General features: G+C 44.4%; 1 long non-coding RNA gene across 1 annotated transcript in view; it reads right to left on the bottom strand.

Moving 5' to 3' along the window:
• LOC112543581 (uncharacterized) overlaps window positions 1-25,685 on the bottom strand; it is a 115,586-nt gene extending 89,901 nt beyond the window's left edge. The window contains exon 1 of the long non-coding RNA XR_012902674.2: window positions 25,323-25,685. This is a non-coding gene — a long non-coding RNA (uncharacterized LOC112543581). The remainder of the gene's footprint in view (window positions 1-25,322) is intronic.
• Window positions 25,686-27,412: the final 1,727 nt, after the last annotated feature.

Raw genomic sequence — 27,412 nt, 5'->3', positions numbered from 1 at the left:
CTTGTCCTTCCCAAACAAGCTTTACCCTTCTATACCAATATTCCAGTCACGTGTATTATCTCACCAAGTCTCTGATGCCAATTGTGTCATAATTGTGTTTGCTAACTAGCATTTCAAGTGTTTCCTGTTTATTCCGTACACTTCTTACATAGCATACAGACATCTGAGATACTTATTTGAGTTCTACCCTCCCCCATGTTCTCTCTTTTCTCTTCAATCCCTGACATAACAACCCATGCCCTGCTTCCCCCCAAACCCTACAGATTCCAACTCTTCACCCAGGTGTCCATGTTTTTAACTTATGTGTTAGCTTTTTGACTACTGAACTTTGGAAGCTGAACTTTTGACTACTGAACTTTGGGGGCCACAATGATACAGCACATGCCGAAGACTGCAACTTAAGTGTGGTTGCATGTATATGCAAATATATATCCAAATATATGCAAATAGCTTCTTTCACACAATGCCCTGGTGCTCCCAGCACCTCCTCCCTGGGGGCTAAAAACGCTGACACCATGTACCCGTCTGTTCCAGCCAGCCCGTCTGCCTGCGTCTTTCAATGCTCACCCCACATGGGAGACGCCTTGCTGTTATGGAGAGTGTTCCCAGTGCAGGCCATGTTCAAGCGATCCCATCCGCAGGCCACTTGTTCAGTAGCTCTGTGCTAGAGTATAATAGGGTACACGTGATAGCCAACATGGATTTGTCAAGAATAAATAATTCCAAATCAACATAATTTCCCTCTTTGACAGAGTTACTGGCCTATTGGATAGGGGAAGCAGTAGTCTTGATACATCTTAATTTTAGTGTGGCTTTTGACCCAGTCCCAAAGGACCTTCTCATAAGGTAGTTCATGAAATGTATCTAAACTATAAAGTGGATGCACAACTGATTGAAAGACTATACTAAAAAATGGTTATCAATGGTTTGCTGTCAAAGTGGGAGGTTTTATCTAATAGGGTCCTGCAGTGGCCTGTCCTAGGACGGGGACTATTAATAATACGCAGATGGCACAGATACGCAAATGGCACAAACCTGACTGGGATTGCAAGTGCTTTTGGGATGGGATTAGAGCATTGCTTTGACAAATTGGAGAATGGGTCTTAAACCAACAAGATGAAATTCAATGAGGACAAGTGCAAAGTAGTACACTAAGGGTACGTCTAAACTACATGGCTCCGTCGACGGAACCATGTAGATTTGTTTGTTTGGTAAAGGGAAATGAAGCTGCGATTTAAATAATCGCGGCTTCATTTAAATTTACATGGCTGCTGCGCTGAGCCGACAAACAGCTGATCAGCTGTTTGTCGGCTCAGCGCGCTAGTCTGGACGCTCCCCTGCCGACATGAAAGCCCTTTATCGACCTCCCCAGTAAACCTCATCCTACGAGGCATAACGGGGAGGTCGATAAAGGGCTTTCAGGTCGGCGCGGGAGTGTCCAGGCTAGTGTGCTGAGCCGACAAACAGCTGATCAGCTGTTTGTCGGTTCAGCGCAGCAGCCATGTAAATTTAAATGAAGCCGCGATTATTTAAATCGTGGCTTCATTTCCCTTTGCTGATCTGTCTAATCTACATGCCTCCGTCGACGGAGGCATGTAGTTTAGACACACCCTTAGGAAGATAAAATCAAAGGCACTCCTACAGAATGGGAAATAACTGACTGGGTGGGAGTGCTGCTAAAAAGGATCTAGGGATTATAGTGGATCACAATTTGAATGTGAGCCAATAATGTGATGCTGTTGCAAAACAAGACTAATATTATTCTGGGGTATATTAACAGAAGTGTAATAAATTAGGTTTAGGTTAAATATTAGGAACAACTTTTCAATTTTAAGGGTAGTGAAGCTCTGGAATAGGTTTTTGAAGGAGTTTGTGGAATCCCCTTCATTGGAAGATTTTAAGAACAGGTTGGATAAACACTAACCAGGAATGGTCTAGGTTTACTAAGTCCTGCCTCAATGCTGGGGGTTGGTCTAGATGACCTTTCAAGATCCCTTCCAACCCTACATTTCTGTGATTCACTAGATGAAATTCCATGGTCTGAGATTTACAGGAGGTCAGACAAAATAACCATAATGGTTCTTTTGGGCCTTAAAATATTAATATATGTAATACATGCACACACATATACATTTTATCTATTTTTATGTATAAGTAAATTGTAGATCCCAGCTAACTCCGTTTACTCCCATAGTAAATTGCTTGCAGACATCATTGCAGAGGTGGATTTGAAGGGGAGTGTAATGGCCTTTTGTAGCTGTTCAGAGCAGACATTCCATGATTAGGAGTAATTTTTACTCATATGAATAATCCTAACTCATCCAAGTAGTTCTTTTCATTTCAGTGGGACTCTTCACATAACTGAAGCTTTGCAGGATCAGGCCCTAAATGTGGTTAATTGCTTGGAATGAATCCCAAACTCTGACCATGTCTTCCATGCATGTTTCCTTTTAGCCTTTTCTTGGCTTTGTACCACCACATTTTCTTCACAGGAAACATCTATGTTAAACATCACTGTCAAGTCCAAGACAAGAGACACATTCAAAAGCACATGGAGGGGGTTTTTTTTTTGTTACTCTAAGTTGCCCACAGAGGGTCCGTTCATTCTGTTTGCTTGTTCCACTGTGTAATAGCTCAACTTGAGTATCAACAAGATAAGCTTTTAAAAGCAGAATACTCCCAGCTGTTGTGGTCAGGCAGCAGCAGGTTCCTATCTGAGGACAGGAGAACAATCCCATGCACCCGTGGCAATGGCAGTGTCTGGAGGAAGCATTTGTTCTCTGTACACAGTAGCGAAGGATCCAGTAGACAGCAATTAGCACTAGCAGAATGAAGATGAACAGTCATATACATAACCTTAATAAAAATGTCACAGAAGAGACGTCTCATACCATATGGATCCACGTCAAGCCTTCTTTGTAGGAGAGGATGAACTGTATTACTTTCTTCTCTTTTTGCATTCAATTATGTCTATAGTTTTAATTTACTTAGGCACATGTTTACCATCTCATCCCTTTCTTTTATGAAAAATAAACAAAACATAATTTTCTATATTTGTACACAGCCATCAAAAAGCCCAGCATTCAAAGCAGTGCAGTTCCATCATTTTACACCTCCTTTTTTTCTCGCTCAACCTTACCACCTGCATAGTTAATTTATGGTGGATTAATTAATCCATTTGCTTTCCAATGCAACAATAATGAAAACTTGATTGTGTCAATAAGGTAAAAAGATATGATTTGAAGACATACAGCAGATAGATATGTTGAGTAAGAAGGTGCCATTTTACATTATTTAATCCTTCTGACACTTACCGGTAAATACGTGCATGTGGGTACTCATGGGAGTATACCCATAGATATCGATGCATCTGCTCATATATGAGCTAAACAAGACGAATTGTGAATTAATGAAGCAAAATGCAGGACAATGTAGCACTTTAAAGACTAACAAGATGGTTTATTAGATGATGAGCTTTCGTGGGCCAGACCCACTTCCTCAGATCAAATAGTGGAAGGAAGTAGTCACAACCATATATACCAAAGGATACAATTAAGAAAATGAACAAATATGAAAAGGACAAATCACATTGCAGAACAGGAGGGGGATGCGGGGGGGGGGGGGAGGAAGGAAGGTAAGTGTCTGTGAATTGATGATATTAGAGGTAGGGAGAGTGGGATGCACTCTCCCTACCTCTAATATCATCAATTCACAGACACTTACCTTCCTTCCTCCCCCCCCCCCCCCGCATCCCCCTCCTGTTCTGCAATGTGATTTGTCCTTTTCATATTTGTTCATTTTTTTAATTGTATCCTTTGGTATATATGGTTGTGACTACTTCCTTCCACTATTTGATCTGAGGAAGTGGGTCTGGCCCACGAAAGCTCATCATCTAATAAACCATCTTGTTAGTCTTTAAAGTGCTACATTGTCCTGCATTTTGCTTCAACTACCCCAGACTAACACGGCTACATTTCTATCACTGTGAATTAATGGGCATCACAAATACATGATGGGAAAAATCCAGGGTTGCCAAGCGTCAGTAAATCTATGGACAGTCCGTAAAAAATTAGCTGAAATTGGACATGTCCATAAAGTCCGTAAAAAAATTTAAGTGTCTGTAAATTTCATAAAAGTGCAATAAAATTTCAAAAAACAGCAATTATTCTATAGCAATTAAATTTATTTTGTGCTGCTTCAGCCATTTGACTGCAGAGCAATGGAAATTCAACATTTTAGTTGTTTATTTAGCTCATGTGATCATATCATCAACATTATCCTGCCGAGTTAGCATCAGCACATTAACAATTTATGTAATTTAATATTGTGATATATGAATGACAACAATTACTTTTCACCTTTGGCCATTTATGTCGTCTTAATATAGTATATAAATTATGTCCGTAAAAATATTTGTCTGTAAATTTTCCCCATTTTGTCCGTAAATGAAATTTCTGTGGGTTGGCAACCCTGGATAAATCTCATAACCAAAATATTGGTATGGAGAGGTAAAACTTGTAGGAAGGACAGGCTGGCAAAAAAGAGGGAATATAGCATTATATATGCATATATTCACCTGTTCTGAGAGGAGGTCAAGGGGCAATTCTAATGCAAATAGCCAAAATATCCAAAAGACAAGAACTCAGGGCCAGAGAATTTAACTACCCAGACATTTGGTGGAAAAATAATACAGCAAAACACAAAATTTCCACTAAGTTTTTGGAATATAATGGGGGCAACTTTTGTTTGAGAATGTGAAGTAAGTAACCAGTGAGACAGCAAATGGAGAGTAGGCTTATAAAATTTGCAGGTCACACCAAAGTGGGGAAGGTTGCAAGCATTTGCAGGAGAGAATTAGAATTAAAAACAACCTTGACAAATAAGTGAATTGGTCTGAAATCGACAAGATGAAGTTCAAGAAAGACAAGGAAAAATCAAATGCACAACTACAACATTGAAAATAACTGGTTAGGACAGCAGTGGGCAGCCTAGGCTAGTGAGTGAGCCGTGTGAGCGTCCCATCTCCATCTTAGTAGGCGGCATAATTGTCATAACCAAAATGATTTCCTGGGATAGGGTAGTTTTGCTAACTGTGCTTGTTGCAGTCAACATTGTGTCCAATCAGCATGCACCTCACTTCACATGCCCTTGCTTTACGTGTGTGTCACTTTAGCAGGGGCGGCCATAGACTAGCTGCCAGCAACTGGTGCCCAACACGAATCATGCAATCGGCGCCCCCACCTCCAAACCCCTCAACGATATTGCACCACCATGTGGCGCCCCATTTAACTTGGTTCCCTAGGCAACCGCCTAGTTCTCCTATATGGACCAGCTGCTCCTTTAGTAATGACTTTAGTAATGACTTTAGGAAAAAAAAAACCCTAAGTAGACAGAAATCAGTGGAATCTGACAACCTTGCATGTGGGCAACAGAAAACAAAATGTCTTATGGGCCACACACAAACTCCAATGGGTCGCTTGCAGCCCACAAGACACAGGTTGCCCACCACTGGACGAGGCAGTAGTACTGTTGAAAAGGATCTGAGGATTATAGTGATCCCAAATTGAATATGAGTCAATGTGATGCAGTTATGAAAAAGGCAAATACTATTCTGGGTTGCATTGACAAGAATGTAACATGTAGGACACAGGAAGTAATTGAATTGCTCTCCTTGGCACCAGCCAGGTTCCATCTGAAATACTGTGTCCAATTCTGGGCACTGCACTTTTAGAAGGATGTGCATAAATTGGAGAGTCCAAAGAACAGAGCAAAAAAAAAAAAAAAAAAAAAAACAGATTTAGAAAACTTGACCAGTAAGGAAAAGTTTTAAAAAACTGGACATAGTTAGACTTGGGGAAAAAGGAGTCTAAGGGTAGGTGCTGCTAACAGTCTTCTAATACGTGAAGGGCTGTTAGAAAGAGATGGCAATGAATTTTTCTCCACATGCACTATGGGTAAGACAAGAAGTAAAGGGTTTAGTCTGCAGCAAGACAGGTTTGGATTGTATTTTAAGAAAAAAACTAACTATATGGGTAGTTAAGTCCTGGAATAGGCTTCCAAGGAAGGTGGTGGGTTTTAAGAACAGGTTGAACAAACATCTATCTATTATGATCTAGGTTTACTTGGTCCTGCCTCAGCATCGGAGGATTGGACTTGATGACCTCTGATCCCTTTCAGCCCTACATTTCTATGCTATGCATAAAGTCCCTCGCATATGTAAGTGTTGGCTATAACAGAATTATACCGATAAGAAAAAGAAGATTTCAGAATGGAAAAAGTTTGGAATTCTTCAGCCTTCTGTGCGGTCCCTTTTCTGCTAATACTGTCTAATGTCTACAAGGCCATGGAAGGGAGTGAACGGAAGGATTCGTGATCAAGTCCCTGAAATACTTATGCCAAAAAAACAAATTTAACAAATCTTTACTTAAAAAATGAAAACATTATCTCATCAAGCAAGGCAGCCCACATTAATACCCACAGGAATAGATGTGTAGACAGTCCTCTCTGGAATGACATCCCATGTTCTTCCTGGTTAGCTTGGGTGATGACAGCAATCCACTTGCAGTCTGCATCAGACCCTGACTAGCTGCTTCTAACTGTGCTCATTTCTGTTCACATACTATATATCCCCATAAACAGGGGAGAAATGCATGGCTACAAAAATTATCTTTGACAATTTAAACTGTACTGAGTAATGAATCAGTTTTGGATCAAAAGCAATAGAATTTTCTCTCTCCTCTCCCCCTTTTACAACCCACTCCATCTGTGATTTGGCCATTAACTCCTGGGGTGTATTGACTTAACATGATTAAAGGGGTGGCTGTTTTGTATCAATATTCCTAAAATCCTTTTTATTATCTTCCATACGTCAAAGTTTGATAAGGCGGAAAAAGGATGAAGCTATTTATAATTCAGAATGACTGTTACCAAAAAGTATTTAAAACCAAATCACAGTAAGTCAGAGTTTACAGTTAAATCAGCTCAAATGAAAGACATCACTTTGAGAACAATTAGTAAAACTGACAAAATTAATGTTGACCTTACAATCTTTTAAATGCCAAGTCAGCTTTTCTTCCACTGTCCAAACATGCTGCCTCTGTGTGTTAGAGGCAGCACAGAAGTTTCATAATTAAGTCTATGTCGAAATTTGCATTTAACACAAGGATTGAGCCTCTTTGCTTTAGATGAATAGTATCTTCCCCGTATTCTGAGCACTCAGGCTGGCCGTGTCCAGACTCAGGGGTTTTTTCGGGAAAAGTAGCCTTTTCCCGAAAAAACTTCCCCTGCGTCCAGACTCAAGCCGGGTTCTTTCGAAATTATTTCGAAAGAACGCGGCTTTTCTTTCGATGGCGGTAAACCTCGTTTCACGAGGAAGAACGCCTTCTTTCGAAAGCTCCTCTTTCGAAAGAAGGCGTTCTTCAGTGTAAAGAGGCCGTCTTCGAAAGAGAGCATCCAGACTCGCTGGGTGCTCTCTTTCGAAAAAGCGGATTTCTCTTTCGAAAGATCCGCCTGCAGTCTAGACGCGATCTTTCAAAAGAGGCTCTTTCGAAAGATGCTTTCGAAAGAGCCTCTTTCGAAAGAAGCCTGCAGTCTAGACATAGCCGCTATGTCTAGGCTATTAGTTTTTTCTGGGATACCGGTGGTATCCCGGAAAAACTCTGCCACGTCCAGGGAATGCGCCTGCTCTTCCGCTTTTTTTGCGGAAGAGCAGATACACTCTTTCAGAAGCCTTGTTTTCCTCCTTCCACGAGGAAGAAGGGCTCTTCTGAAAAAGGAGGATTTTCCAAAATTTGGCCCAGTGGAGATGGGCCAAATTTTGGAAAAGCCTTTTTCGAAAAAACTATCAGAAAAAAGTACTCAAATTGCGTAGCGCATTTTGCATACCTTTTTCCAATAGATCATTATAGTGTAGACATAGCCTCAGAGAGTACAGAATATTTTTTCTGAGCATTTAGAATTAAATTTGTCCTTATTTTGTAAGTTATAATTATATGAAAACAAACCTTTCTTGAACTTTTGATTTGCTCACGCTAGAAAATAACTTCCTGATTTTTGAGATAAGAAAATTTACTCACTTCTTAGTAAAGTTTAAGGAATAGGTTATTTAAAAAAATATGAATGTGGTATTTCAAAATCCATTCATAACTCTTTCCATCTACTTTGTGATAATCTTTGATGAATATTTTTGTTGATCATTGCAGGACATATTTGTCTCTAAATTAATGCTCTGGCATGTAAGCTTTCATTTTAAAAATACATGTCTATGCCTCATGGTGCCTAAGATAACCTTGAGAACATGGCCCAATATGATTGGTTGCCTTCCTTAGCTTCAAGACAGCCTAAAACTATAGCTGTTTTGCATGACCTGCTTCATTTATCTCAACCTTAACTTTGACCTGTTCATTTGTTATTTATTTATGCATTACAGACCAGATTCTCTTGTGTTTCAGGGCAAGAGAAAGGGGGGGTCATTAAGAAGTCATTACCACTCCCTGATTCCATGACCCAGTCTCAGCTTCATCTCCATTTATTGCTGCTACTAGGCAGCTCTAAATTGTGGCATTGGGGGTAGGGTCCTTAATGGTTCGTCAGCTGTGACTTGGGGCTGGGCACATGCTTAAGTGAATTGCTGAACTGGAGTCCTCAATAAAAGTGGCCTGATTTTTACAGATAGTGAACAGCTGCAGCTGCTGTTCAAATGACTGCGGGTTATGGGTGCACAGCACCTTAAAAGTGAAGCCAGTTGAATTAGCAACCTAAATACAAATGAAATTGCCTAATTTTATGCACCCATGTTTTAACCGTGACATGTGAGCTCTTTAGAGGTAGGTACCAGGTCTACATGTTTGTCCAGTACTTAGCACAAGTGTGCTCTGATCCTGAGTGAGGCTCCTGGGGTACAGCTACACAGGAGCATTATTTCAGAATAACTGGTGTTATTCCAAAATAACAAAGTGTGTGTTTACACTACAAGCCATAAAAATAATGTTGAGCTGGTGGACTTCTTGCTCCAGCTCATGTTAACCCTCATTTCATGAGGAGTAAGGGAAGTTGAAGGAAGAGTGTTTTTCCTTCGACTTCCTGCTGTGGAGAGAGCACCAAAAGCCGAATTCAGCTATTTCGTCTTCAGCTATGCAATAGATATAATTGACGTAGCTGAAGTTTCGTAGCTTAATTTGACTTTAGCCCTGCTGAGTAGACGTACCCCTGGTTACTACTGCCATGTCAATGTGAAATTACACACAAAAAAAGATTGAGAGAACTTAGTTAACATTGGAAAGTCAAGAATTCAAAATTCCAGAATGGATAGAATCGATAGAAAATTCCAGAATCAGGTCAGCTCCCAGCTGCAGATGCATTATGACGCTGCCTTTATTTGGAGGATAAAACTATTTTTTTCTACAGGACACCTGCTTCTATTTTTGCTGAGGATGGTGAGACTCTAGAATCTTGGGTTCCACCCTTAAGGCTCTTGAGACTAGAGGCCTCGTCTGGGCTTTGCATTGATCATTCTAGCCCTTGCTCCCAGCCATAGCTCCATTAGACCTTTGACCTCCAAGCTGACCCTGTGCCAAATTTGGTGACTGTTTACAAGAACAGTGAAATGTGCATGACGGACACAAATTTCAATTCCCTGCTCCAAACCATGAGGAACTAGAGTTTCTCAAATCAAAGATCACAAAATGATGTATTTTTCCCTAGTCTCATTGGGTATGTCTACACTACAAAGTTAATTCGAACTGACAGCCATTAGTTCGAATTAACTTTGATAGGCGCTACACAGGCAAACCACTAGTTCGAACTTAATTCGAACTAGCGGAGCGCTTAATTCGAACTAGGTAAAGCTCATTCTACAAGGACTAACGCCTAGTTCGAATTAAGTAGTTCGAATTAAGGGCTGTGTAGCCACTTAATTCAAACTAGTGGGAGGCTAGCCCTCCCCAGCTTGCCCTGGCAGCCAACCTGGGCACCACCAGGGAAACTCGTCTGCCCCCCTCTCGGCCCCGGAGCCCTTAAAGGGGCATGGGCTGGCTATGGTGCCCGTGCCAGGTGCAAGCCTGCCAGCACCCAGCCAGCAGACCCTGCACCTGGCACGGCACGAGCCAGCCACCCGCTGCCACCCAGCCCTCCGCCTCTTCCCGGGACCAGGCTGGTGGCTCCCAGGAGCCTGCCCGGGGCCGCAAGAGGCGGGCGCCCGCCTGGTCTAGTCCGGAGATTGTGGACCTCATCCACGACCTCCACACTAGGCACAGGAAAGTGGTCGTCTAGGGCAGGATAGCTGCCAGCCTGGCGACCCAGGAGCAGGTTTGCATGAAAATCAAAGTGGTCCAGTGAGACTCCTGACCCTGAGCCCTGAGCTTGGAACATAAAAACATAAGCATGGCCGTACTGGGTCAGACCAAAGGTCCATCTAGCCCAGTAGCCTGTCTGCCAACAGCGGCCAACACTAGGGACCCTGAAGACTAGGGATGGACTGAAGACAATGACCAGCCATTTGTCTCCATCTCCAGCCTTCCACAAACAGAGGCCAGGGACACCATTTCTACCCCCTGGCTAATAGCACTCCATGGACCCAACCTTCATGACTTTATCTAACTTCTCTTTAAACTCTGTTATAGTTCTAGCCTTCATAGCCTCCTGTAGCAAGGAGTTCCACAGGTTGACTATTTGGTGAGGAGATCACATCTGTACACAGTACTGAAGATATGGCATACCATAATTTGATACTTCCCCTCCTCCTTCTTCCCCTGGCTTCCCCCTTCCAGCTCCCTCCTCCCAGGTTTCCTCCTCCCCTCTCCCACCCTCTCTCTTCCCCTCTCCCACCTCCTTTTCCCAGTCTCCCCAAGTTTTGTTCAATAAAGAGAGTTTGTATTTTTGAACACACGTATCCTTTATTTTGTACATCAGGAAGTGGGGCTAGGGAGGGGTAAGTGGAAGGAGGTGAGGGAGGAATGGGGTATGAGCCCCCGATGGGGAGGACTGGGCTGGCTCTGCGGGCTCCTCGGGGTGGAAGCTCTCCTGCAGCCCCCCGATTGACTCCACCCCCGGATGGCAGCCTGCGGCAAGTGCAGCCAGACTGATGGCCGAGTGCTGTGATGCGCCGAGTGTGGGCATTCAGGGCACTCCAAGCCAGGACTGCTTTGCTGTCCCTTATCGAGTTAGACAAGCAAGCGGGGAACCCCTGAGAACTGTCTGTCCGGGGTGGGGGTCGGGTCCCTTTAAGAACAGTCCTCGGCTAGCCTGAGACAGCAGCTCCACGCTCTAAGTCCTAATCTGATGCCCTGCCGGCACTGCTTCCGGCCATCCTTAACCTCGGTTCAGGGTCCACTCAATGTGGACATGCTAGTTTGAATTAGCAAAATGCTAATTTGAACTAGTTTTTAGGTCTAGATGCACTAATTCGAATTAACTTAGTTCGAATTAACTAATTCGAATTAAGTTAGTTTGAATTAGTGCTGTAGTGTAGACATACCCATTCTTAGAAAAAGCTGAACTTTTGTGGCTGAAATTTCCAAAGAAAAACAGCTTGAGGCAGACAAGCAGCATGAAAATTTTCAACCCAAATGGTTAACATTTAGCAAAGTTTTATAGGCTACTGAAGCAGTGACTTATAAGATGGTATTTGAACCCACACATGCAAAGTACAATGAATTAGGAAACCACCAGTTGAACCTTTTGGCCACCTTGCAGGGTAAAAATGAAATAACACTATACTATGTAACAACTAACTACTGATTTAGAAATAGACAAACTACAAACCATGCCCTGACCCCAGACTGGGCATGTCTACATTTCGAAATAATAACTCCTGAAATAACTTTCAAAATAGCGCATCCACACTACAGGGAAGCCTCAAAACTAGTCCGAGGCAGGCTCCTTTAATGTGGATGCGCTATCTTGACTTAGAGCCCCATGAAGCACTGGAGAGTAATTACTTTGAATGACTCTAGGGAGTAATTATTTCAAAATAGCAGCAGTAGAGAGTCCACACTATCACTATTTCAAAGTAACTATTTTGTAATAAGTGTTATTCCTTGTGGAAAGCGAGAGTTGTTATTTCAAAATAATGGGCTTGGTAGTGTGGACGCTCCACTTGTTATTTCGAAATAAGGGGTGTTATTTCAAAATAACTCCCTAGTGTAGACCAGGGTACAGAAACACAAATAGTCTATTTCTTTTATACATTGTGGCCACATTCACGTTGCTTGTCAAGCCAAAAAAGTCTCCTTGAGCAGAACTGAATGAAGAAGTACATGCATTTCTCAAGCTCATTCTGCCTGCAGGAAGCCTACTGTAGCAACCAGAGCTCCTTCATCAGATGATATGCTAGCCAGCACCTCTGTTGCCTCTGACCTCACCTTCGTGCCAAGATACAACCATTAGTGTGTTAATATTCTTGAAGCAATGATTTTGTAATAGCTGGAGGGGGGGAGAGCAAGGGAAAGTAGACATTCACTGCCTGGTTTTTGTGTGTAGTAAATCACATGACAATCTTATATAAATGCCATACAGAGCTCTTAATGAACTGAGTCCTATAGGTGAAAGCCAACAGCAATATTAGAAATGGTGTTTATTTTATAGCCTAGAAACTGCATTTTAAATGCCAGTATAGGTTTATATGACAGTTCTATTAAATATATAATAGACCCATTACAAAGAAAACCCTGTACATCTGCTTTTATCTGTTCTAAATGGTGTGCCCGGCCCTGCAACTCCTCAAATGAGACATTTTTAGAACCTTATTTATGTTATAGCCATAACAAACTAGCAACTAGAAAACTATAATGGGCACAAACGGCTAATAAAAGTGAGATTGTTGAAAAATACTTCTTAATAGCAACTTACAAAGGGTCCTGATAAAACAGAGCTGAGGCTCTGTTTCCCTGGAAGTTTGCCACCACTGTAATCATAGCCATTTGGCAACAGGTACTCCCCCCTTTCCATCTTCTGTGACCATTTCTCTCCGAGTCTGCTGAAAGCCAAGTACCCTGAGGTTATTTCCCGTTCCCCCTTACATTAGTCACTCGGTGCCTACTAATCCGAAGCCATTTTTGAGTGAATTTTCCCCTCCCCTTCCCATTGTACACTGAGTGACCTGTAATTTGCTCCGTGGGAGGCAGGGAGCCAGAATCTCCTGCAAACGCCTGTAGTGTGCCCTTTTCCTATTGAAACCTATATGAACTATATGTTTAGACAAGGCAGCTAAGATGAACAGGCCGAGCTCTATGTTTGTCAAATTAAAACGATTTTGTTTCAGCTAAATATCAGATCCTCAGGCAAACATTTTGGGCAGAACAGAAGTCATGTTCTTTGCTGTGTCTTGCAGGAATCTGACAAGGTCCATGTGACCTGGGAAAATAATTTCCTATCAGAGAAGAAAACATGCATTGCTCAGAATGTAAAATTGTCTGACAGCACTACTAGATAGTTGTGGAGCAGGGGTTGGGGCAGATAGTGCCAATGATACTTTTAACTAACGGCACTCAGTGATTTGTCTGATCCCTTTCAGGGACATGATGAATAGTCTTGGTTACAAATAGATGTCTGTGCTGGTTCAACATAATTCTGGGCATTTCACCACTGAAGATGGAAAGCATAATAGAACCTCTGAGTTATGAACTCCAGAATTACAAACTTACTGGCTAACCATGCAGTTCATTTGGAACCAGAAGAAAACAATCAGGCAGCAGTTGAGACACCCCCTCCCACCCAGAAAAAAAGCACAAATACAGTACAGTATTGTGTTAAAGAAAAATTGCTTTAAAAAAAGGGGGAAAGCAGCATTTTTCTTTTGTATAGTAAAGTTTCAAAGCCATATTAAGTCAGTGTTCAGTGTAAACTTTTTAAAGAACCACCATAATGTTTTGTTCAGTTACACATATTTCAGAATTACAACCTCCATTCCTGAGGTGTTTGCAACTGTCGTTCTATTCTACTTCCTAATTAGTGTGTACATTAAATATTTAGTTCCCTATTCTTTGAAAGAACAATTGAGTAAACTTATAAAAAATAAATACTGTAGCAGGCAACTTGCTTAAGGCCTATAAATAGTGGCATAACAACACTTTACCATTTTTTTCAGAGAGATGGGGAGTTTGGAAAGGATGGGAGGTTGTAGGATGGGGGCTGTTGAGGAACAGAAAGCCAAAATATATATGGACCTTCTTTTTTCCTTTTTATCTTTGAAAGAATCAAGGAAAACAACAAACATATCCCCTGAAAAGATTTGAACAATGTGAACTTTTCAGTGTGATCCTAAATTAAAGAGCCTGTTAATGAATACAGCTAAACTAGGAATCTAACTTATGTAAGCGACTCTTCAGAGAAATAGATAAACTGAGGGTATGTCTACACTACCCCGCTAGTTCGAACTAGCGGGGTAATGTAGGCATACCGCACTTGCAAATGAAGCCCGGGATTTGAATTTCCCGGGCTTCATTTGCATAAGCGGGGAGGCGCCATTTTTAAAACCCCGCTGGTTCGAACCCCGTGCAGCGCGGCTACACGGGGCACGAACTAGGTAGTTCGAACTAGGCTTCCTAGTTCGAACTACCGTTACTCCTCGTGAAATGAGGAGTAACAGTAGTTCGAACTAGGAAGCCTAGTTCGAACTACCTAGTTCGTGCCCCGTGTAGCCGCGCTGCACGGGGTTCGAACCAGCGGGGTTTTAAAAATGGCGGCTCCCCGCTTATGCAAATGAAGCCCGGGAAATTCAAATCCCGGGCTTCATTTGCAAGTGCGGTATGCCTACATTACCCTCCTAGTTCGAACTAGGAGGGTAGTGTAGACATACCCTGAGAGAGTAAGGAAAGTTCTGCTTGTTTTACTCTCGGGAGTCTTCCCATTGAGAACATAGGCAAGGCAAGTAGGATTTGACCAGAAGAAAATAAATGTGGCAAATTCATGTTAAATGGGAAATCTGCAGCAACTATTGAAAAAAATCTTAGCTTTTTAAAAAGCTTTTCTATGGAAGGTTGCTTTTTTAACCACTTTTTTCCTTTTTGCCCCGAGTGCTTAATTGTGAGTAAAATATTTATACTGGGAAGACATCAAAGGCACTGATTTTAGAAATTCAATTTTATATAATGCAAGCACCTGAACTTTTATGAAAGTTCATTTCATCAGCTATCACTAATCATCTACAAGTCTGGTGTTCTACCAACTAAAACACGACACTATGAATAATAGATTTTATCCACATTTGAAGTGTAATGAGAATTATAACTAGGAAGAAAAGCTATGACAGTGTATTGCAGGATTTCTCTTTGACTGAGCAATGATGCTCAGAATTAGACTGATCTTTTGCTTTAAATAATAGATAGCCCATAAAACTAACAAATGTACAAAGTACACTTGGTCCAGGGTTTTATTATTCAAATGTCCTAGCTATTATCTCTTTGATCAGTCTTCCTCTATTTCCTTGGGTCTTTGGTGCCTCTTGCAGATCATGATGTTGGAAGGTGCTGAGCCCCTGTTAAGAGATGTGAATGAGGGTTGAGAATTCTCAGAACCTTCAAGAATGGGGCCATGTAACAGAGCAAGCACTCACCTTCATGGGGGCCACCTGCTGGCTATGCAGGTAATTAGCTCTTCTCTTCAATTAACTGGTGTCACACCTGCTGCTCCACTTCTACTAGGACCCACATCTCTCCCAGACCTCGTCGTCCTTCCTCTGAGTACTGCCCTGACACACTGCCCTAACACTCTAGGGCAGGGGTTCCCAAACTTTTTGACACAGGAACCAGTAAATCCATTCACGAACTTTTGGATGACCTGTAACGTTCATTTGCATATTTGCATATTCATTAATCAAATGATGAATATTCAAATTAGTTCCTGGTCCTCCCAAACCCCCCAGTGCCAGCTTTAGCAAAGCTTGATATGGTCACCCACAATATTCTTGCCAGCAAGTTTAGGGATATGGATTGGATAAATGGACTGTAAGACAGACAGAAAACTGGTTAGACCAGGGTTTCCCAAACTTTTTACTTTATTTGGAACCCTTTTTTTTCAGTACTGTTTTTTGCAGCCCAAAAATATAAACACATAAAAAACAAACTGAGAAAATACCAGACATATAACATGTCTGGTATTTTCTCATTAGGTATGTTTTATTATTACTAGTGGTATCAGTTTGTAGTTTTGAACTGCCTGGCTGGTAAATGTGCTCAGGCTGCATGAGTGTGTCTACCAGCCAGACAGTTCGCAACTACTCGAGGGTGTGTGTGTGGTGGGGGGGATGACAATAGAATCCCCGGGCTGAACTAATTCATGCTTTGTGGGGGGGGGAGGGGAGCAGCGCCCTGAGATCTACATATGGCCGGGTCAGTCCCACTCCCCGGTACTGGGCCGCGGCCCATAATTTGGGAAACGCTGGCCTAGTGAGATTGCGGAATCTCCATCACTGGAGATATTTAAGACTAGGTTAGACAGACACCTGTCAGGGATGAGCTAGGGCAACTCAACTTTGGAAGCCCCAGGGGCCACACTGATGCTGAGGGCCTCAACTTAAGTGTGGTTGCATATGCAAGCAAATATATACAAATAGCTTCTCTCACACTAACAGGCATGAACACAAAGATTAAGGCAAGACTATACAACACACAGGCACCATTTAAGTCAGTTCTGCTGATATTAATAAAATTCAATCTTTACTTGATTTCTACCCACGTGACAGCACTTTTCATGAGCACTGACAGTCCAAGAATTTAACTACTAAAACACAAATCAACAGAAGATCATTACACTGACTACTTTTTTGTTTCGGTTCCCACTCGCCAAACGTGTTGATCGCCACATAAACCCAAAATGCACTGCGGGGCACAAACAAACTGGCCGTGGGCAGCATACCAAGTTATTATTAAATATTTTATAAACTTTTACCTTTTCTCTCTGCTGCCATGTCTCCTCTCCTTGCTCCCTCATCTCCCCTGGTGCCTGTTGCCCCCCAACTCCACACCCTCTTCTGTTGTCCTGACTCCTGCCCTTCTCACTGTCCTCAGCCCTCCTGCGACCTGCCCCCTCCAGCTCTTCTCTCCCCCACTCCTCCAGTAGCCCCACTCTGATCAGGTGAGCTACCCCTCTTCTAACACCTCCCTCTCCACACCTGTCCTGCCTCTCTCCTCTGGTGCTGGTCCCTCCCCTTCAGGTTTCTGCCCTTCTGCTTCATCCCAGAATCCCCTGGCACCTGCACCTTCCCTTAGCCCTGCACCCTCCTGGTGCCTCCCCCTTCCCTTCCTGCCCTACACCTTTTTTCCTCTGATACCCACCCCCTCACCACTCTCTGCCCCATTCCCTTCCTGCCCGTCTGTGCCCTCACATGTGCCTTGCTCCATCCCCACCTTTCTCATGCCCACCCCTTGTTTCAAGCTTTCTCCCAGCACCTTCCCCTCCAGCCCCCAATGCCCTTCCCCTCTCCTCTCCTCTTCCAGCATCATCCTGTCCCCTTTCCTACTGACACCTCCCCTCCTACCCTTTGCCTCATTGTCTGCAGTTGGCCCCCTGGCATTTGTCTTTCCTGCACCCTCTCCCTTGGTGTCTTCCCCTCCCAAGCCCCTTCTCCATCTACCCCTCCCCCTCCGTCCAAGCCCCTCCTGCCCCCGCCCAAGCCCAAGCCCAAGCCCCTTTCCTTCCCTCCCCTCCCCCGCCACTGCCACCACCTCCTCCTCTCCTCCACCTCCCCCGCTGCTGCCGCACAAGCCCATTCCCTGCTTTCTGCCTTCCACGTTGCGGGGCCAGAGGCCACGCTTGGGCCCTGGAGGCCGAACCTGGAGGCAGCCCCACAATGTGCCTCCAAAGAGTTTTAAAATCCCAGGCTGTGACGTCACGTTACGCCCAGGCATCCTCCCTGCCCACATGCAACATCACACATGGGCGGCAGCAGCTGGCGAGGAGGAGCCGCACACAGTCGGGACAGGCCAGGGCCCGCTCCAGGCAGAGCCGGAGGAGAGACCCAGCTCCACATATTGGTGGAGCAGGGCCCCCGACTCTGTAACATGCCGGCACTTCCGGGTTCAGGGGCGCGGGGCCCGATTCGACCGAATCGGTCAAATCAGCCTAAGGCCAGCCCTACCAGCAGCCACCAGGCACGCTGAGGCCCGGTATTTTTTTCCCACGGCCCAGTACTGGGCTGCGGCCTATAGTTTGGGAAACGCTGCTCTAGGGTCCTTCCCCTCTGGGAACTCCCAATCCCATATACCCACCACCAGTCTTCATCTAACTCCTGCCTTGGGGCAAACTGAAGTCCAAAATGTCCACTCACGATTAGCAAAGGGGCATGGACCTGCTGCCTTTGCCTACCCTGGCTGCCTCTCTGCAGCCCTAGTAGCCTCAGACCTTGTTTCAAGCCCTGCAGCCTAGTCTGATCTAGTCTGGTCTTCCCCAGGACAGTGGCGTAGAGAAGGAGGTACGGGGGGGCAGTTGCTCCCAGGTGCCACACGGGGGGGCGCTCATTTAGCCCCCTCTGTTCCCCCATCATCCCTTGGCTTGCCAGCTCCTCCTCCACCTGCTGCCAGCGGCTGAAACCTCCTTCCCACTTCTCTGCCCCCAGCCTGACCCTCCTCCATCGCCGCTGGTGGGTTAGTGTGTGCGGGGGCCCAGCCCCAAACTGGAGGGGCAGAGGCAAGCTCCCCCTCTCCACCCAGGGTCAGGCTCAGTTGTGCGCCAGGTTCGGGGCCTCGCCACACAGCGGCAGCATGGTGCATGTGGGCAAATTTTGCTTTTGCCCCAGGCGTATAACACCCTCACTACACCTCTGCCCTAGGACTCCTCCAGCTTCCCTGACAGCCAAGACCCTCCTGCACCAGAGCAAGAGTGGGTCTATCTCCACCCCTTCAGGAGCCGTTATTTATACTGGTTTCAGCTGGGCCCTAATTGGCTCATACTAGCCACAGCTGCTGGCTTCACAGTTCCACAGCTCCAGCCCTCTTTCAGGGCTGGCTTTTAACTCTTAAAAAGCCAATGTGGGGCAGATGCACTGTCACAGGCCATAAAGTGTGTTTATAGTATTTCCATATTTACACCCACATGAGTTGGCTGATTTAGGAGACAGGAGATTTTCCACTAGCACAGTATAGCTGCATTTTTGCTGCCCTCATAGGTTGCAAAACAGCCACTCAATGACAGAGAAAGGAGAAACTTAAAAAACAACAAATAGTCTAGCAGCACCTTAAAGACTAACAAATATGTAGATGGTATCATGAGCTTTGGTGGGTACAACCCACTTCTTCAGATGAATGTAGTATTGAAAATCCAGTTCCAAAATAAATAGGGTATGAGTTGTGGGGTGGGGGGAAAGGAAGGGAAAAAATAGTGAAGTGGGCTGTGCCCACAAAAGCTCATGATACCATCTACGTGTTTTATTAGTTTATAAAGTGCTACCAGACCATTTGTTGTTTTTTTCTGTAACAGACTAACTTGGCTACTCCCTGAAACTCGTGAATTAGAGTGTTCATGTTACATGAAGCTGATAAAGAAGGTGCAAATTGTTCTTAAGTTCCCATTGTTTGGTCCGTTCAATCATTAGGATGTGGAAGGTAGTGTGCTAGCCAGGTGATGTCTTTATTCCTATCTTTGTGATGGGTCCCAAACTTGTAAATGAAGATAAGTTCCAATGCTTCCCTGTTTATTTGGCTTATGGAATTGGCCTGAAACAGCACAGTGACTTTGAGATCCATTAATGAGTGTCCCTTATTTATTTTGGAACTGGACTTTTAATACTCCATTCATCTGAAGAAGTGGGATGTACCCATGAAAACTCATGATACTATCTACATCCGTGGTCCCCAACCCGGTGCCCGCGGGCGCCATGGCGCCCGCCGGGCCTTTTACATGTGCCGGCGGAGCAGTCTGGGCTGGCCCCACCCCCGGGAGTGCGGCAGGTCCCAGCCCCGGGCGCATGGCCGGCCACGGCCCCGGGTGCGCTGCGCGTGCCGGTGCTGACCCTGACCCCCACCCCCGGGTGCGCAGCGCGTGCCCTGGCCCTGGCCCCGGCCCCCACACATGCCCTTGCTGGCCCTGGCGCTGGCCTTGGCCCCACCCCCGGGGGCGCCGCACGGAACCTGGGCAGCCCCTGCCCGGGATCGCAGCACATGCCAGTGCTGACCTTGGGCGTGCGGCGCATGCTTGGCCCCGCCCCCAGTCACGTGGCCTGTGAGCGGCCCCGCCCCCATACGCGCAGCGCGTGAGCGGCCCCGCCCCCAGGTGCCCGGCAGCCCCAAAACCTTGGGGACCACTGATCTACATGTTTCGTTAGTCTCTATGGGTACGTCTAGACTACAGGGTTTTGTCGACGCAAGTTTTGTCGACAGATACTGTCGACAAAACTTCAGTCGACATAGAGCGTCAAGACACATTCAGTTTTGTCGACAAAGCAAGCTGCTTTGTTGACAAAACCCTGTAGTCTAGACGCAACCCTACAGGCAATAACACCTTCTGTCGACAGAACTCTGTCGACAGAAGGTATTATGCCTCGTAAAATGAGGTTTACCAGCGTCGACAAAACTGCTGAGTTCTGTCAACGTTATGTCGACAGAACTCAGTGGTAGTGTAGACGCAGGTATAGTTTTGTCGACAAAAGTGGACTTTTGTCGACAAAACTCAGTAGTCTAGACACACCCTAAGATGCTGCTTTTTGTTGCTTTTAAGTTTTTCTAGTTACAGACTAATTCGGCTACCTCTCTGAAGATAAAGGAGATACCATTTAAAAATCCATCCCTGCCAGAGGGGAACCTTCCTCTTTCTTCTCTAAGGCTACTTCTACACTGGTGGCTTCTTGCGCAAGAACAGCTGTTCTTGCGCAAAAATTTGCCGGGCGTCTACACTGCACAAGTAAATTTACAGTCTAGCGTCGGAAAACAGGGCTTCTTCCGGAAGAGTTATTCCTCTCCCCACAAGGAATAAGCCCTCTTGCGCAAGAGCTCTTGCGCAAGAGGGCAGTGTAGACAAGCAACATGAATTTCTTGCGCAAGAAACCCCTATGGCTAAAATGGCCATCAGAGCTTTCTTGCGCAAGAGAATGTCCACACTGCCATAGACGCTCTTGCGCAAAAGCACATGCCAGTGTAGACGCACTCTTGTGGAAGAATTTTTGCGCAAGAACTCTTCTGCAAAACAGTTCTTGCACAAGAAGCTGCCAATGTAGGTGTAGCCTAAGGGTATGTATACACTGCAACGTTATTTTGAAATAACAGCCATTATTTCGAAATAACTTTCCTAGCATCTACACAGCCAAACAGCTATTTCTAAATTAATTCAAAGTAGCAGAGCGCTTATTTTGAATTTGATAAACTTCATTCCATGAGGAATAATGGCAAATTTGAAATAGCTAAATTGAAATAAGAGCTGTGTTGATGCTTATTTTGAAATAAGGAGCCTCCTGCCCTTCCCAGGGTGCCCTCGTGGCCACTCTGGGCCAAACCAGGAAAAATCTTCTGCTCCCCCCTCCAGCCCCGGAGCCCTTATAGGGGTAGACTCTGGCTACAGTGCCTGTGCCAGCTGCAAGCCTGCCAGCCCAGAGCCAGCAGTCCATGCATCTGGCCCAGCATGAGCCAGCAACCCAGTAGCACCCAGCCCTCCTCCGCTCCCTGGGAGCAGGCTGGCAGCTCCCAGGAGCCTGCCAGGAGCCACAAAAGGTGAACACCTTCCTGGTCTAGTGCGGAGATCATGGACCTCATTGAGGTTTGGGGAGAAGCCTCCAATGTCCACGATCTCCGCACTAGACGGAGGAATGCGGCTGTCTACAGGCAGATGGCTGACAGCCTGGCCACCAAAGGCCACATGCACACCCAGAAGCAGGTGCGCATGAAAATCAAAGACCTGTGGCAGGCCTATGCCAGGGCCTCAGGGGGCAGCTCCCAACCAGGGGCTGACCCAGACCCTTTCCCCTATTATGATGCCCTGGACCCCATCCTGGGGGATCAGATGGTCTATGCCGCCCAGGTGGTCATCGACCCTGGGGCAGAGGACTCTGCCCGTGACACACAGGAGGAGGAGGAGGAGGATGGACAAGAGCTGCAGGAGCCTGGAGAGAGCATGCCCTGTACCCAAGACCCCTGAGCCATCCCAGCAAGCCTGTCACTGGTGTCATCTGATGCTGGGAAGGCCTCGACATGTGAGTGCCATTACTTTCTCCTTATATGGGGTGGTGGGGTGGAGAGAGGGAGACCAGGGACCACGCATGTGGGCCTTGCTGACCACGGAGTACGCAGCAACCTGTGCATGTGCCATGCCACCCTGGGCATGTGGCCCTGGCTAGCTGGTCCACAGGGGCCCTGGCCTGTTACCCACACACGTGTATGAATGAAGGCACATGACATGCTCCTGATCCCAGGGAGGGACGCTGCACGATGCCCTCCCTCCACAAGCTCCCTCTACAGTCCCGGGCCAGCTCACACTCCTGGGGATAGCAGGACATGCCGAACACGGCCTGTGTGAAAGCACATCGGCTCTGATGGTGCGGAGACCTGCTGTCCTCGCCGTGCAGAGGGGGGCTGGGCTTCACCCACTGTGTCCCCAGGGATAACTGACCACTTCTCTTGTTTCCCACAGCCACAGCAGCTGCGAGTGCAGGGGGCACCACCCCGCCCAGGACAGCCTCCCACACTCGGGCCAGCAGGATGACCTGTAACCAGAAGGATCCTGTGAGGCCAGCACTGCACCCTCGACCACTGGGTGCATGAAGATCTGCAACTACGGTGGGAGAGCTGTAGGAGCTGCTTGGCCAGGGCCGTGCCATCTCTGACCACCTGCAGACCCTGGTGCAGAGATTGCTGCCTCCTACCACACCAACAGGCACCACTCACTACACTACAGTAACCAATGGGGAAGTATTGTAACAGCAGCAGAATCTGTTTCCATATGGATACGCTGTTTCTTTTCTGTTTTGTTCCCTCACATATTGTGACAGATCTTCCTCTAATGTAAATCAGTGTGTCACCTTAGGCTTCAATGGAGCTACACCAACATATGCCAAACGAAGATCAGAAAAATTGGAAAAAAGTTAGATTCATTTCACTCACTCCAGAAGTCAGATATTTTGAAATATTGATGCTCAATTGATTTTTTGAAATGTATGGGAGATCCTGTTGGCTGCTGCTAGTTCTTTTCCAAGAATTCAGAGATCATATATTCTGAGCACCTGATCCAAACCCCACTGAAGTAAATGAGAATCTTTATTCTGATTTCACAAGGGGATCAGAACACAGAGGTATCATATAACATAGGGATTTTGATTGTTTTTATAGTGCTTCTCTGTTGAGAAGAGTAGAGTGTGCCCTATAGCATAATGAATAGAAAACCTCGAAAGGTTATACATTTGGGTTTGATTTATTTAAACACCAAAGGGGATGACTAATTCCCTGAACTATCTGGGCTGAAAAATTGGGCTGGAAAGACCAAGCTTTCTTTTTTTCAGTTGGCCCACAAGTACTCCAACAGCCTTCATCAGCCTTATGTTTCTGACCAATATGAAATACATAACAAGGTGGTTCCCTGCCCATTGTCCATTGCAGATAGTTGTGGAGATTCAATTATTTCACATAGGTTCTGAAATAACTTCCACTTCAGAAGTGCCATTACTTAACCATTTTCAGGAGTGGAATGAATGGGCTGTTACAATAGGCATGCTCTGATTTTGACAGACCCTCTTTCCTTTTTTCAGGCTTTTGGAATTGTGCTAGACATATGACTTGCAAGTATTAACTGGATCAGAGATTCATCCAGGAGAGCATATTAGCCTGTATCATCCTCAGGGCACTTTTCAGAAATAAGATTGAACAGATTCAAGAGAATTGTTCTAAATGCTCCAAGAGGATACCAGGTTTAATCACAGAAACAGCCACAGATGAGCAACTGAAGCAGTCAAGGAATTAGCCCAAAATTCCTAGGCCTTGGAAAATTATATTTAGAAAAGCAATGCATCATGCTTATACAACAGAATATGCTTTGTCTTAAGAGTTCATAGGGCATATAAAGTCTAGCAGGCGTTATTACCCCTTTAAGCAGAAAGAAAAGTGAGGTTTATAGGCTACGTCTAGACTGCAGGCTTCTTTTGGAAGAAGCTTTTCCAGAAGAGATCTTTCTAAAAAACTTCTTTAGAAAGAAACCAAAGTGCATCGAAAAAGCGATCTGCTTTTTCAAAAGATAGTGTCCCCACTGAATGGACACTATCTCGCATTTAAGCTGTGATTACTAGGGATGGAGAGGCCTCCAGGGCACCTGTGCTTTTCCCTCTTCTTTTGAAAGAACTCTCTCTTCCCTGTCCACACATGCCTTTTTCTAAAAGAGCTCTTTCAGAAAAAGGCTTCTTCCTTGTAGAAAGAGGTTTACTAATGTTGGAAAAACTCCTCTGTTCTTTTGATTTTTTTTTCAAAAGAACATGTTTGCAGTGTGGACGTAAGTGAAGTTTTTTTGTAAAAATGGCTGTTTTTCCGAAAAAACTCTGTAGTGTAGACATAGCCACAAAGAGCAAGTGTCTCGACTTGCTCATATAGTTGCACAGCTAAAAATAGTTCCTAGCTCCCCTAATTCAAAACTCTGTGTTTTAACTATTAGACAATACCAAATGTATTTATTTAAATATACTAGGACTATCTCATGAGATGAAGATGCAAATACTGCTGTGGTAGGTTAGTCTAACAACACAATTCAGAAATGGGGTTTTCTCGGCTAGCTTCCCTTGTTATCATTTAAATCCAAAAGCAAACTTCGTTCATTGAAAGATGAAAAAAGAGAAGGCTGTCTTACAAATTCTCTGGCATTGGTGTTCCACTTCCTTGGCAAGTTGGAAGAATATCTTACGATATTTTGAAATGTTCTCTTCTGACTATTGCAAAACCCAGGAACCACAAACAGTGCAAAATTAAAAAATAAAAGGTAATCTATTTTTTTCAGACCTCAAGAATGTTTGGTTTGGATTGACATCTAGGTAAATTTTTGGTTTGATTCTTATTTAATCTACACCAGTTCACTCATACCTAGTCCCTTGTGAACCTTTGCCCACCACACGATTATCCAGTCAGACCTAGGAAGTAGTGCTGCAGGTGAAGGTTGAAATACATTGACAGCTGTGTGAGGAAACTGGCACAATGCTTGGCTGGAGGTGGGGCTGTTAGGCTCTCACTTTCATGAACGCTAAATTCATTGACAATTATTGAAAGACAAAAACAAAAGGAAAAATAAGTTGTGTGAACTTTTCAGAGAAGGAAAATGAGACACATTTGAAAGAGCTAGGCCAGAAAATGAACTTAGAACTGGGAGGTAGTCCTTCAGAAGCCAGAGAGACTGATGCAATAAATCATGGAAAACATCTGCAGTTTACTTACACTAAAATATATGTGGTATGTCTGTTTTCTTCTATCCTGGGTGTCCAAGTTCAGTGTTGACCAAACGCAACGAGTCCTTTGTGGGAGAAAGAAAACCACTTCAGACCCAGTGAATAGAAGGCACACATCATTCACTGGTTCACGTTTCACTCACAAAGTCACCTCCCTAGGCACAGATGAAAAGATCTTCTGGTTATTCACTGGGTTAGAGAGAAGTTTTCTTTCCATAATGAGTGACTGTTTGACTTAAGACCACTTTTGGAGCTACAAAGAGAAATGTTTTAAGGTATGATATCTGTATATAGGGAAAGATTATATTCAAATAATCACTTCAAAGGAAGTGGAGGAGGAAGCATGTTTCTAATTTCTATACAAAAACAAAGGATGGAAGAATTTCTTTCAAGGTTTTTTATTTGTTTTTCAAATTGCACAGTCCTCAACTTTTAAAATAATAATTGGCCCTGACAGTCGTTTAATAATTGTTAGTGATCTATAGCTTTATTATAAAGTATTCATCTAATGATGTATTTCCTTTACCCCAAGGGCCAAGTACAAAGCAGGGAAATTATCTAAGTGATACTTTTTAATAACTTCCTGTGGGATTGAAAACGCTGGCCGAAGCTGTCTCTGCAAAAGAGTTAATCATGCAATTTCACAGATTAGACAACACAGGGTTACTAATGAGAAACTTCAGTTCAGTGATAAACTTTTTTTTTCCAAGAATATTTTGAGAGGCCTGTGACCTTTGGCTGACACCCAGTGAGGCTATTAGTTTAACCATGAGATGCACTGGAGTCAGCAGAACTTCTCCTTCTGAAATTTGTTCATAACCCTTCAGGAAGAAGTGTTCAAAAACCTAGAAGGACTAGATGGAAGGGAAAAACAAGCAGAAAAGGACTAACTTATCAGCTTCCGATAATTGGCATGGCTTCAGCTTCCAGTTTCTTTTCAACAATGTATGCTCACTATAGCAACCCCGGATCCCATTTAAATGTCATGCTGCCCTCTGTTCTATAAACATGTATCATCCATCACTAAATATTTAGATCTGAATTGTTGGGGCTGAGTTCTGTGCCAGGGGTAGGGGGATTAATTCCTTTCAAGGTCCTCACATGATGGATTTTTCACTGAAGTAAACATCCGAGAAGAGCTCACACTATGGCCATAAAATATATAAATAAAGTTTAAAGTTTAATTAAGTCAACATTATTTAAAGTGGTTGTCATATTTTATGGTGAACTTTTCATGTTTATTTTGTATGACTCCTCATAAATAGTCTCTCCCCATCAGACGAAAGGCACTGCTGGGTTAAAGTTAAAGGCTCCATGCATGATACAGGAAGGAGAATCTCTCGAGCTTCAGGGTTCCAAAACACACACTATCATGCCTTTCGCTATCTCATGTCTTCCTAATGAACTGAGATGTTGTGCAGACACAGGAAAAGCATGGTCGAGTTTACAAAAGACGTGACACTGGGAAGTCCTGGGCTTTGCAAAATTAGGGCCTGATCCTGCAAGGTGCTAAAAACGTTCACTTCTTACTGATGTCCAGGCTGGACAGTTAGGATACAGAGAATGGGAGAACAGGATCTGGTTTGTACTGTAGAGACTAGCCGATTATAGGAAAATTGGAAAAGGCCCTTAGAAAGATCTGGTGCTCACTTTTAACTGCTTTAGATACCTCTGTAAGTAAACATGAACTATCCAAAAGAAAGGGGGATTACCATGGTATTTTCCTTGACTCTTTATAACAGTAAGAAATCTCACACTGATTTAATAGTTCTCAACAGGAAGGGAAAAAACAAGAAAGAAATGTAAACTAATGATGTGGGCTCCTCCTCATAGAGATTTGGAAAGCTGGCCATGTTATAATAAATACATTGAAATGCGGGTGCCTTTCTCAGCTACAAGAAGAGAAAGAACAGTGCTCTGGTGAGAGTGCTAGCCTGGGCCCGGGGAGTAAGAGTTTCAATTTCTTGCTCTGCCAAGGACTTCTTGTGTGATCTTACACAGGTCACTTTATTGTTTTGTGCTTCAGTTTCTCTTCTGTAAAATGCAAATAATAACAACTACCTCAAGGAGGAATTGTGA

This window comes from Pelodiscus sinensis, chromosome 3 (assembly GCF_052426305.1).
Source record: "Pelodiscus sinensis isolate ZL-2025 chromosome 3, ASM5242630v1, whole genome shotgun sequence".
NCBI classification, from domain to species: Eukaryota; Metazoa; Chordata; order Testudines; family Trionychidae; genus Pelodiscus; species Pelodiscus sinensis.
The sequence above is the reverse complement of the archived record's forward strand: the minus strand, read 5'-3'. Positions and strand labels throughout refer to the sequence as shown.